The sequence below is a fragment of the Sardina pilchardus genome, chromosome 8, assembly GCF_963854185.1.
Source record: "Sardina pilchardus chromosome 8, fSarPil1.1, whole genome shotgun sequence".
In the NCBI taxonomy this organism is placed as follows: Eukaryota; Metazoa; Chordata; class Actinopteri; order Clupeiformes; family Clupeidae; genus Sardina; species Sardina pilchardus.
Window position 1 is genome coordinate 17,688,999 of NC_085001.1, and position 13,273 is coordinate 17,702,271.

At 40.0% G+C, this 13,273-nt stretch overlaps 1 protein-coding gene and 2 long non-coding RNA genes across 3 annotated transcripts in view; 2 read left to right on the forward strand and 1 right to left on the reverse strand.

Annotated features, from left to right (window-relative positions):
• The window catches only part of LOC134088867 (NXPE family member 3-like), a 90,614-nt gene that overhangs the window by 60,543 nt on the left and 16,798 nt on the right, over positions 1–13,273 (forward strand). The gene's annotated exons all lie outside the window — the stretch shown is intronic.
• Positions 3,200–6,647, forward strand: LOC134088869 (uncharacterized). The gene is made up of 4 exons (XR_009940005.1): positions 3,200–4,736; positions 5,008–5,074; positions 5,205–5,424; positions 5,901–6,647. It is a non-coding gene; the product is annotated as an uncharacterized LOC134088869 (long non-coding RNA).
• Positions 8,210–11,338, reverse strand: LOC134088866 (uncharacterized). Its single transcript, XR_009940004.1, has 5 exons — positions 11,057–11,338; positions 10,221–10,285; positions 9,727–9,804; positions 9,054–9,129; positions 8,210–8,728 (listed from the first exon to the last, which is right to left on the reverse strand). It is a non-coding gene; the product is annotated as an uncharacterized LOC134088866 (long non-coding RNA).

The window sequence follows — 13,273 nt, forward strand, 5'->3', positions numbered from 1 at the left end:
GTAGAGATTGGCCGCGTTCAGACTGCAGATGAATCTGATTCAAATCTGATTCCTTCTCATATCCGATTTTTAGGGCTGACTGTTCACACTGCCTTTAGCAAGTGTCCAAATCGGATATGGCTCTGTTCAGACTGGGTCACATTAGTAACAGATCTGACAGGTTGCTGTAGCAACGAAAACAAACATTTCTGCCATCAGGAAATACTTGCTAATTTGGTGTGATTAAACATAGAATAATGCAACTAGGTGAGTGTTCATTGAATGCATGCATACGTGTGCGCATTTGCGCGACAGAAACCGAAACTAATCAGTGGCAAGCTCCGCTTCAAACTGTAAAGGCTATTTAATTATTTAACAGCATTTAATAGAACAATGTGGATTCTTGCAACTTCCATAGAAACAGAGCAGAGACTGTATAATGCTTAGCATTGAGTATTGTTAAGTCACGTTTAATATAACATGGTCAAAAGACATAGCCGTAATGTTGCTCCACAACTGGAAATAGGTGGGCGGTCACGCACGTAAAGTCACGTCGCGTACAGTCAAATCCGATCTGAGTGTTGACTGAGACGCATCTGTCCATATCCGATACGAATGCGATATGAAACTACCTCCAGGATGTGGTTTGCAACCGTTTCGCAAAAATCGGATTTCATGTGACCTGTCACTGTTCAGACTTCAAAAGTGACATCCGATACAAATCTGAATGGGCTAAAAATCGGATTTTGGCTGGCAGTCTGAACACAGCCTTAAAGATGTTTGGAACTGTTTTTCAAATCCCCAGGGTTAATGCCGACATCTACAGGCAGATGGGTATACAGTCCTGAATGTACACATAAATCCATTTATTTTATAGCCCCCCATGGATGAAATTCCACAAAACTTGGCATACTCCCAGAGGGTTACGGTGTCCCGGGAATCGTTGGCGGAAAATTCAGAATCGATGACGAAAAAAAAGAAAAAAGAAAAAAAACTTTGACAGCAACTATATGACCGCTTCGCTAGCTATGCTAGCGGCGGTCATAATAAATCATATGGTCAAGGTAACTTTATAACTTTATTGTTCCCAAGGGGCAAATTGTGCAGCCAGCAGACAGGTATACGTAAGGACAAGACACACAACAATACAGCAAAAACATAAACATACAGAAACAGATTTCCATGCCTCTGCAGTGCATATCCCGTCAACACGATAGGCTCTACTGTTATAATTAAACAATTCTATACATTTTATTATTTAAAAAAAAAAAAACTTGCCTTGTGTCACATCCTTTGTTCCCTGTAGTTGGTAGTAGGCATATGCTATGGCAGCAGTGGACTGATATTGCCTAGGTGTCCCGACCTAAGTGCTTCTCTTCACTTTTCGGACAATACTACTAACCAGAGCAAAGTAAAATTCCGCTGCTAAGAAACTAGTCCCTCAAAATGTAATTTTCCCCTTGGGGATCAATAAAGTATCTACTGTATCTATCTATCTATCTTTGATAGTCCAGTTCATTTATTAGGATCCAAACAGAAATTAATTTAGAAACGACCAAACACATCATGTTTTTTTTTTAAAAATACAGTACGCGAGTATTCACACGACCATTATGGTGAGACAAAATAAAATGTGGTGCATTTCTAAGCAGGTAAGAGGGATAACTATGTTGTGTGGTGGAATAACACTTGAGAGCTCTTTGATTCGGCGCAGTAATATCATCACTCTTGCACTGTCAGTTTCATTTTGGAGTGAAGATATTACTGCGCCGAGTCTAAGTGCTCCCAAGTGTTATTCCACCACACAATATAGTTATCCCTCTTACCTGCTTAGAAATGCACTACGTTTTATTTTGTTTCACCATATTTGGTTGTGTGACTACTTGTGCAACTGCGAAAACATGGAGGTGATTGGTCGTTTCTAACTTCATCTCTGTTTGGATCCTAATGTCTTACTCCTCTTCCTCCTTCCTCTTCAAGGCAGGAATTGAACCCGGGTCTACTGAGTGCTAGGCGAGAGAGCTAGCGGTGCGCAACTCACCGCTGTACGATGACATACACAATATCTCAATTGTAAATGGTTTATTTAAATATGTATTTAAATAAATATATGTAAGAAAATGCTTATACATTAGTCTGAGCTTTAAAAGATACAACTAAGATATACAACTATGAATGTACGTAGGGATAGGCTACTAAGTAAGCCCAAATAAATGCTGTAAATATTACTGTTTTCGATGAAACTGGTCAGTCAAGCAAAACAACGATTTCTGAGCGATTTTATGACTATGAAAAAGTTGCATAGGGTCTCTTTAAAGACGGTACAGACGGCTGATGATCGGTACAGCACTTTAGGCCTACATAACGCACTATCCATTGCAATGATAGCCTATTTGAAACCTTCGCACATGGAGGCATTCAATAGATAGTTGTCTTGTGCGATCATTCCCCCTCCCCCATACACTCGTCTAACCAGTTTACAGACATCATATGCGGCATTGAGGTCAACTGCCCCCCCCACCCCCCCCACCGCTCTCTCTCTCTCTTCCCCCTGCATCTTTTAGTAGGTTAGGCCTACTGTATTAGCTGTTTGATTTGTGAGGCAGAGCAGTAGGCTGGCTGTTTAGGTAACTCTGTTTAGGAATGCGCAATCTTGGTCGCGTTTCAGAATGTTCGAATTCGCCTGTGTGCGAGTTGTGTGAGAAACTGTGTGTGTGAATGCTGAACCACAAATTCACATAGAAGTTAACTTAAAATGTAGAAAAAATATAGCTCTTTTCAGCAGACATCGCAAACATACAACATTCGCAAAACTGAGAACATCTTTCACTCATCTTTTTTCATTCTCGTGCCTATGCCTACTCAGCATAGCCTATTGCTCTCTCTATCTCCCTCGCTCCGAGGTAGCCTACAAGATGCTTCTCCCTCAGGTATAAATGAATGAAAATTGTTTTAGAAAGTAGCCGCGGTAGCCTGTAAAATGCGGCATAAAATCCTGGCTACTATGTTATTGAAACCAGACTAGGTTAGGCTTCGTCTTTGTTCCAGGTCTGTGGTCATGTTCGGCTGTGCGAACATAGGCTACCTATAAATGAATAGAAGTGAATTTGGGGAGTGAATTAGAAGTAGCCACCCATTCATTTTAGAGCTTAGATTATCTGCCCAAACCGGAACTGCGGGCCGGTGTTACGGATCTCGAGATCCAACAACACCGGTGTTGAGTCGAAATTGTTCATCCCTCGGTTCCGTCGGGTCAGGCTCCTAATCACAGAGAGCATGCCTACATTTTAAAATAGCCTATAAATAACATTTCTAAGTAGAATACAAAATGTACGAACAAAATATAATGAGGAAAATACTATGAAAAAGTTAAAAGTCAAGTTTGCTTAGGGTTTGTTCAAGAACTCTTCCAGAGTTTTTACCTAAAACAACACAAATCAACACAAATGAATGAGAAGATAACTCAAATGTGCTGTATGTCATAATGAAACATCCAAAGACTATCAACACGGTCTGACACGAATGACACATGACATGCAAACTGAATTTATGACTAAACTATTTGATTCGTGCACGAAGCGCCATCTAGCTATCATTATGTGTAAGTAACAGCGTCCCAGTCTGAGGAATCAGCGGTCTTTTTGCCGCCTCTGCCGCGTTTTAACCCTTTGCAGACGGCACGCTGTAAAATCCATAGACCTAAAAGAAATGGACAAACAGACTCCGTCGTTCTCAATGAGAGGGGGCTGAAACAAAAAATCGTTTCCTGTTCATCGTACTGCGCAGACTCAAACTCATTTTGTGACGTTGGCCGCCCTGAACATTGCTGTAACTCGTCTGATAGATGTTCATACAGATATTTTGCCATTCGACCTCGACTGACTGCGATTTCTTGGATCTTGTAAGTACAATCTGATTCTTTTTTAAACATATTTTTAGTCTTTGTCTGAATCACTCATTTCTTGCAAAATGGTATTTCTGTACTGTTAAGTCGATGATCACGTTTTTAAAAACCTACATCGAATAGATTAATAAAGCGTTAGACTCGCTAAAGTCTAGCTATGGCTAAAGTCTGAAGTGGATAGCAAAAGAAAACCGTTAGAGGCAGTTAACGACCGTCAGTATTTATCAGTATTTATCAGTAGATTGTAAATTATTAGAAGTGTTATATCCTTTAGTAGTGTTTGTACTCTAGGCGCCAGTTAGCATGTAACAGCATGTGAATGAATGAACTGGCCACACTAGCATGGTGCATTTATACCTGACGATCTCTTTCAAGACATTTGAATAAAAAACGGACATCATGGTTAGTATTTATAGGGTCTGTACATGTGGTCCCTAGCCTGGTTTGTCTGAGAATTAAGTAGAAATATCCTTCAGAAGTGTTTGTACTTTAGGCGCTAGTTAGCATGTAACAGCATCTGAATGAATGAACTGACCACTACTGTATGGTGCATTTATACCTGACGATCTCTTTCAAGTCATTTAAATAAAACATGGATATCATGGTTAGTATTTGTAGAGTCTGTAAATGTGGTCCCTTGCTTGGTTTGTCTGAAAATTAAGTGGAAATATCCTTTAGAAGTGTTTGTACTTTAGGCGCTAGTTAGCATGTGCCAGGTGTCATACCACTGCAGTAATCATCTCACTAAACACGTCTTTTCATATCCAATCTGTTCAACAGAGTTTACCAGTCAGACCACTACACCTTTGCCAGCACCACCACCCAGCAAGCTTCATCAACTCCAGCCATGCCGGTAAATACATAATACAGTGCCTATTGACAGCCTACACACCCCTGTTCAAATGCCAGTAGCTTGGTTCATTGTTAAATCCTGTTCTTAAATGTGTTATTGTGTTTTGGAAAGGTATTGCATTACATTACTCTTCACCTTTTGCTTTTGTAGTAGAAAACATGTTGATGGTAGTGAAAAGGTAGTAAATTCAGCTCAATATTTTTGTATGAACCCTGCCATTGCAGTAATCATCTCACTAAATACGCCTTTTCATTTCTAATCTGTTCAACAGAGTTTACCAATCAGACCTACACCTCCGTCAAATTCGCTCACAGCGCTGCCAATAACACCCCAGCAAGGTAGAACTGCATTTTCATTAATCTGGCACCAATATCAAGGGAGAAACAAGCCATGAATGTCTGTCACAACTTCTTTGCATCTTTACTTTTTGTGTCATGCCAATTCCAATCTATTCCTTTTGATTCATAGATTTTTACAGACTTGTTCTGCAGCACTTCCGAACAATTGAGGAGGAGCTGGGGTAAAGCAGCAGGTGGCTGTGAACACATCTATGCTGCAGAAGCTAGGTGGTGGTGGTGTGGCGGATCTTGGCCTCGTGGAGGACAACAACAGGCCATTGAGTAATGTTGAGGACCTGGACGAGTTGGAGAGGCGGCTTGCATTCGATGCGGACCTGAAAAATCAACTGGTATGTCTGTTTTTTAAGTGTTTTGCCATGTGATTATTGTAGGCATAAAAGTCCTAGCCTGGCTCTCGTAATGAATGTGGCTCTGCCTTGCTTTAATGTGGACTTACTCACTGATTCAAAAATACTATTCAAATCACGGAATGGGTGTCGAGAAGTGAGACCATGTGAGTAGCCATTGTTATCTGAAACAACTGTCGCATTTCACATCTCTTTTCCCTTCCCCACTACATTTTTGGGGAACAGACATCATATATTGAGAGCCACGTTATTCAACTCCTTGAGTGTTGTTAAACTTGAATCTCATTCCCAAGTGGAGCGTTGTGTGCTTGATACATGACATGTTGTCACTTTTTGTCATCATATATACCCTCTGTATTTGATGGTTGTGCATGAAATAGCAAAACAGCTTAAGCTGAAAACAGCTAAGATGTTTGACTGGAAGTTATGCCATTGTAATTTTGGTCTTTGTATTTCAGGTGAACATACTTGGGAGGGAAAACCACCGAGATGCTGTTAAGAGGATGCTGGGCCGGGCTTTGAGGAGGTCCCTGGCGCTCCAAATTAATTAGACTGGTGCAGCAGGAAAGGTGGCTTTTAAGTCCTTACACCTGAAGAGTGTGTTGCATATTAATATCATTATTAAAAATAATTTTAATAAATTGTTTAAGCATGTAGAAGAAATAAAGCATGTAAATGAGCATGTAAAAGAAATAAATAAACAAAATGTATTGAACCTAATACTATGTGTGGTGAGTCTGTGTGATAGTTGCTGAGGATAAATGTTTTTATATTGGATTATTAAATTACAGAATACATTTATAGGTTTCTCATCAGCAGGCACTGTCTTCACCTTAGTAAATTTGGTAACTTTGGTAAGCCCTGTAAATAATTGTAAATTGTTCTGATTGAGGGCAAATGGAAAGTGTTATAATGTATTATTGCTATATTTTAGTACATAATTTTAATTATTAAGGCCATAAATAAGGCCAATTAGAAGCTGGTGGGTAGTAAGCGGCAAAAGGGTGGCCCTTTATCTGGAGCCGCTTCTGAGCCGCCGGTGGACCGCTAGAGAACCGATGAGCAAAACTCCAGCGGGCCACTGGTGGGTACCGCCGTTGGACCGCCAACTCTGCCGCTGGTGGGCCGCCAGTGGGCCACTGACCTATTGCTATCTGGGTGTCTGTACTGTGACACAATATCAAAGCAACACACACAGATAAATAGTGACAGACACATTTTTGTTTTTTGGATTTTTGAGAGGTTTTGGACACTTGAGAATGCCTAAATGCACCTATTAGGAATTGCTGTGTAGCACCTACAGTACATACATCTATATGTCTGCTCCAAACGTTGTGCAGTACCTCCCAAGACCATGATGAATCAGGAAATGCATGACCTGCACATACTGTAAACTCTACGACAGTAAACCTCAAAAACAATAGGCAACTTTTATTTTTTGTATAGATGTTGTGAAAAAGAAACTTCATGAAGTAAATAAAATCCTGAAGGTAAATCTATATCTTGGCCCATGTCATGTGTCTTTAATTTAAGCCCTGAGTGATCATTGTGCTGCCCGTGGAACTTGGCATAATGACTGTTATTGTATAAAAACAAATCGTTCAAAATTTGTTCAAAATTTGGCAAGAATCTCCATCTGCATTAAGAGGTTAAAGGTAAGTGCAGTATTTCCGCAGTGGAGGCAACACTAAATTTGTTATCACTTATTACTATTTATTAAGCTCTAGTAATAAATAAACAGTGATCAGTCATTAAAGTTAAACATTAATTTATGTAGCCTATGTATTTATTACGTTGAACATTCATTACATATCAAGCAGAGTAGAAGATATCAAGTCGTGTTCATGTTGAAAACTACCACACATGATCATCTTCAAAACATTAATGGAGGAGAAAACAGTTTGAGTCTTCTTTTCCAACGTTCGTTTTTAATATTAATATTATGTTGTCTTGCCTATACGTAATGCTTTACCCTATCAAACAGTAGGCTACCGTGGGCTATACGATTTTTCACTGATCTTATGAATGACTTTCCGTCATGGTTTTCGTGCAGGCTGGACTGAGCTCTAACACATAGCTCTAACAGCCAACACTGAACTTCTGATCCAGACATTACGGGAAATGTGACGTCGAACGTTCCCAGACAGCAATTTAGCTCTTGCCGACGTCGGGGCGGTGTGCCTGCGCCGACATAAAATGCCTCGGCGCGATGTCCTATGCAGATCGGTTGCTAATCGGCAAGATGTCGGGAAGATGTCGGCATTAGAATGATTGCCGACCGTGAGCCCACCTAAACCCGATATTATTATGACCTATGCGGCGCGGTCCCACTAGAGTGGCGGAAAGCATTCGGACGCCGCTCTCCCATTGACTTAACACTGGAACAGCTGATCTTCGGCTACGTCTCTCGAAAATCAGCCCTTCCAAAGTTAAGTCAAAAGGAGCGAGACGTTTGAATGCTTTCCGCCACTCTACTAGGATCCCACCGTTATATTAGGTCTTATTGATTTGCTTAGGCTAGCTGCTTTCAGATCGTGTTCACACGTTGACTATTGTGTAGCCTATCAACAAGTTATGTGATATTCCACTAATAACGTGACACGGCTTCCTTAACAATTTGACGGGAGCTAGTTGAGAAGTAAGCAAAGCCCGTTTAGGCTACTGGCAACCTGGGAATGCCAGTCTAACAGAAAACAAGAATGGATCAGTGATATCAAGTTTGATGGTTGAATGAGAGAAATAACAAAATAGGAGGGCATCTGGAGATGACCTTGGACATTTATTTTACTTGGTCTTTGCAAAATATCAAAACATTTATTTCAATACTCAACTCATTTATTTATTTCACATTTATTTCAACACTCAACTAATCACATTGACAAATACAACAAAAATAACAAATCCCTTCAAATAGTCTGTCAGTTTAAAATAAAACAGCCAGCCAGTCAGTCAGTCAGTCAATCAATAGGTGGATTCGACTTAATGTAGACGACTGCAGACGTGACTATGGACAATTCCATGCTCCCAACTTTGTGGGAAGTTTGGGGATGGCCAGTGTAGTGTACATGCAGCTGTTATGTTTGTATTAAACAGAAGCTAGATATGTCATTAATTTACATTACATTTAAATCTAGTGTAAAGAAGATTATTGGAAAATAACCAGAATCAGCTATAAAATATGAAATAGGCCTATTGTCAAAATGAAGGTGTATTGTGCATTGTTTTTTGGAGTTGTTTTACATAGTCCATTTTCAGCTGGAGTCCAACCTGCTCAGCCTTTCAACAGCTGGGGAAAGTACAGGAAGAAAATACACAAAATTAGACAACACATAATTAACAAGCAATGTGCATAATACAGTAGTTTACTGACAACAGCAGAGAGAACCTGCCAAAAATACCTGTGCATCCAGCAGGAACTGATCTAGCACTTTCTGATCTTTGACCATAGAGGTTAACAAAAATACATAGTATGAAATGTCTTGTTTTTTAATAGAACTGTGTGTGTGTGAGACCAAAAGTGACTACCAAGTGCAATCTCCGTCTCAGCCTCTAGCCTACCATAACACAGTATAGACACATAAAAACACATCATATACTAAAATATGTCTTACTTAGAGGGGTCCTGTGTGGAAGGCCTGGATGGGATTGAAGGGTTTCACAACCATGCTGCGTGTGTGTTCACAGACACTTGAAACACAAAGATTAAAACGGTTAAAACAAAGATTGATTCTTTCAGGTAATTAGTATTAGATCATATCAGATTCAGTCAGAATGACTGTATGAATGAGGGCAGCCTTTTTGCACTTTTTGCTCAGCCTAGCCTACATCAAAGAACCGGCAGAGAGAGAGAGAGACAGACACACACACTTTTCTTCCTACCCAAATTAAAAACAAAACAGGCTGCTAGCTACTCTAGTGACTACCAAGTCCCATCTGTGTCAGCCTCTAGCCTACCATAACACAGACTAAAGGCCCATTCACACCAAGAACGATAACTATAAATAAATATCGCTCTCGTTAATATGAATGACAACGTTCACACATAAACTATAACGATAACGACATCAAGAACGATATCGTTGTTGATCACTTTCAGAGCGATTTTGAGAACGATAGACAACTAACAGCCAATCAGAACCCATAATATTCTAGATCACATTCATTAACATGAGTGACTTTTCTTATCGTTGGCCTGTGTGGACGCTTTTATCGTTATCGTTATCGTTCTTGGTGTGAACGAAGTATAGACACTTAAAACACATCATACACTAAAATATGTCTTACTTAAAGGAGTCCTGTTTGGAAGGCCTGGACGGGATTGAGGGGTTTCACGACTCTGCTGCATGTTTGTGTTCACAGACACTTGAAACACAAAGATTAAAACGGTTAAAACAAAGATAAATGACTTTCAGGTAATCAGTATCAGATCATATCAGATTCAGTCAGAATGACTGTATGAATGAGGGCAGCCTTTTTGCACTCTGCACAGCCTAGCCTACATCAAAGAACAGAGAGAGAGAGAGAGAGAGAGACTTTTCTTCCAACCCATATTAAAACCGAAACAGGCAGAATACATATTATAGTATTAATTAATTGTAGAAATATTGTCTTTAATCTAAAGAGACCTGCTAACTAGCCACCATGCTCTCAGGTCAAACTAACTTGACTCTATAGTTTTAGACTAAGACAACTAGTTAGATTGCAGAATAGACTAGATGACTAGACTGGACTGGTCATGTAACCGCACTGAGTGTCTGTGTGACAATTTTGTTAATTACCTTGTATTCAGTTGAGCGCATCCCTTCATCACTGGTTGACTCTTGCTGCCAATCATCTTGTGGCACTAGGAAATACAGAAAAAGAGCCTTTACACAAAGCACATCATCATCCAGAGCTAACCCAATGCATCACATATAAAGAAACTTACACGTTTACTTATTGGTCAAGCACTCACAGACATGCAGAGGTGAAAAAGTCCAGCTTCAGAAAATAAAAGTCCTACCACATATCATATCTATGCCAACCATTCACTTAAACCAGCTGATTCTAATTACCACAAGTCTTCAGCTACAGCAGCTAATTAATGAGATCACCTGTGATAAGTGCACAGGTGGAACCAATACATGGCTGGATTTTTACTTTCTGAAGCCGGAGTTTTCCATCTCTGCAGGCGGCGTCCGCTCTACTTCCGGTTATTTCGCTGTGTACGGCCAGCAAAGTGGCAAGATAATTATGCTTGCGCTAACGCTAACGCTAGCGCTAGCTACCTACCTGACGTTTGCTAAAAACACATCCCGTTAAAGCATTTTATAGCCACAACAGACGTCATTGGATACAATATCTGATTTAAAACACTTCTACAATGAGTTTACTTATGTGTTATCCTAAGTTAGCCATATATATACATGTAAGTTAGCAGTTAGCAGCTAACCAGATAGTTTGAGAAACGTCTTGTGTAACCGTTAGCTGCTAACGTTATTATCTTCAAAAGGTTAATCTACACCGTATTATGCATTTTACCAAATATGATATATCATAGCTGCTATCATATCATATCATATATTAAATCATCATATCATTTGCGACATACGGATTTTACACAAGCTCAACGTACCTTCGTGCTTACACAGCCAGCTTGATGTGGACCAACGAACGGACTTCTCATACTCGTCGGCAGCAGGTAGCATTTAAAAAAAAAAAGAAGCGGGATCGGCTAAATGGTTCTTCACGGTTCCTCCGCCGATCTCCAGTGCGCGCTGTCGGGTAGACTCGTCCCGCCGATGATTTGCCCACCTAAACTGACAAGTTTTATTTGATGTGCATGGGGGAAAAACCCTGCCGATCCTTTGCCGCTGGTGCCCTCCAATTGCCGACGTCGGCAAGACTGAACGTGCTGTCTGGGTTAGCTTCCCTACAACCGACATGCTAAAATACTTCTTTACGGGAAACCAACGTAATATACGGGGAAACAGTGAATTAATTTTGACTTCGATACCCTATATAGAATACACAGAAGCTATAAGGGAGACAAAGGGCACATGTTACATGAAGTTATGGGATCGCAAAAATCTGAAAGTCTATGGCCGTCCAAGGGAGTTAGCAGAGTGTTGATCACCAGCTCATTTCGTGTTTCTACTTCCGGGAATATGCCTGCCCCCTTGGTAAAATCGGTACCCCAGTACCGATGATGTTGAGTCTAATAACTCCGCCATACTTCAACTGATTTTATTAATGAAAACTTCCTCATAAACGTCACATGATAGGCTTTACAGTGATATGATTGGTTAAGGGATTTGTGGCGCGAAACTGTTTCACTGCTTGAAGAGAAAACAAGAAGTTGAAACGTCATTCTGCCTGCTGAATCTAAAGGAGCAACGCTAGCTGTCACCATACATCAGACATCATAACGTCGTTTGAAGGACAAACTGGTGGATCAATTGAGGTAAAACAGTCTTTTTATATGTTGTTATTAATACCTATCCACGTTATTACTTAAAAATCGTTTTTATTTAGCTATTTTTACCAGTAATTGCACCGTGAGTGTATGACCGTAACATATGTGTCTGTGTTTACTTCAGCTCGCAATATTTGCGGGTGTTTTAGCAAACGGTTATCTTTAGTAAAATGTTGCTATTTTCAGTGATTTTGGGGGGGTAACTATATGTAAAACATGATGAGCCAACTACTAGGACTGTCACCTTAGATATGTATTCAATTTGAACGAAATAGCCTGTCATGTAATGCTACAGCAACTCATAACGTTAGCTGTAAGTTAGGGAGCTTCTCGCTCCAGAAATATTTTGCCCACGACGCGTCCTCCTGTCCTGACCAGTGTCTCTCAAATTCTCTATCTATATCATCTCATGTGAAGGACACCTGATTGGTAGGCTATTTTATTCCCAAATAAACCAGTTATTTAGTCGTTTTTATTTAGCCATTTTACTAGTAATTGCACCGTGTGTATATGACCATTTGCGTCTGTGTTCACATCAGCTGGTTGCTGGTGTTTTAGCAAACTGTTGTCTTTAGTAAACTGTTACTATTTTCAATGATTTCTTGGAGGATAACATGGGAAGCATGGAAAGCTAACTACTAGGACTGTTACTTTAGATATGTATTCAAGTTTGAACGAAATAGCCTGTCAGGTAATACTACAGCAGTCATTACCGTTAGCACGCTAGCTGTACATTTCCAGCTCCAGAAATATTTTTGGTTCGACATGCCCGCGACGCGCCCTCCTGATCAGTTTAGCTCAAATGCTCTATCTATATCACCTCATGTGAAGAACATCTATTGGTAGGCTATTTTATACTTAAATAAACCAGTTATTTCGTCGAAATATGTACCACATTTTACAGTTATATGCAGCCAAGTTGGCTAGCTTGCTAGATAGATATGATCTGTTTTACATGAAAGGTGCTAACGTATCCAAACGTTATGATTGTGCCAAGGGTCTAACGCAAGGTTTTCGTTTATTGTCGGCTACTGTTGTATGAGTGCATAACTGAAGATGTGTAGTATAGTGTCATAACTATTGCTTAGGTCGTAGACTATAATTTTCTTGATCAAGGTTATGGCGATACTTGCCAACTAACGTTAACATGCTGTGAACTCAAGTGGGTATTTTCTCTACTCCACGTCGAGACGCAATATTTCGTCTTTACGCTGTCAGGAAATAACACGGTGTGTGTGTGTGCATACATGCGCTCTCTAGATGGTTTCTGTCTTATTTTCTTGCTCTAGTTGTCTTATATCAGTATTGGTTTGCAAGCTGGTCTATAATATATAGTCAAGGATTTAATACTAACTTGCTTCAAGTGAGTTCACAGGC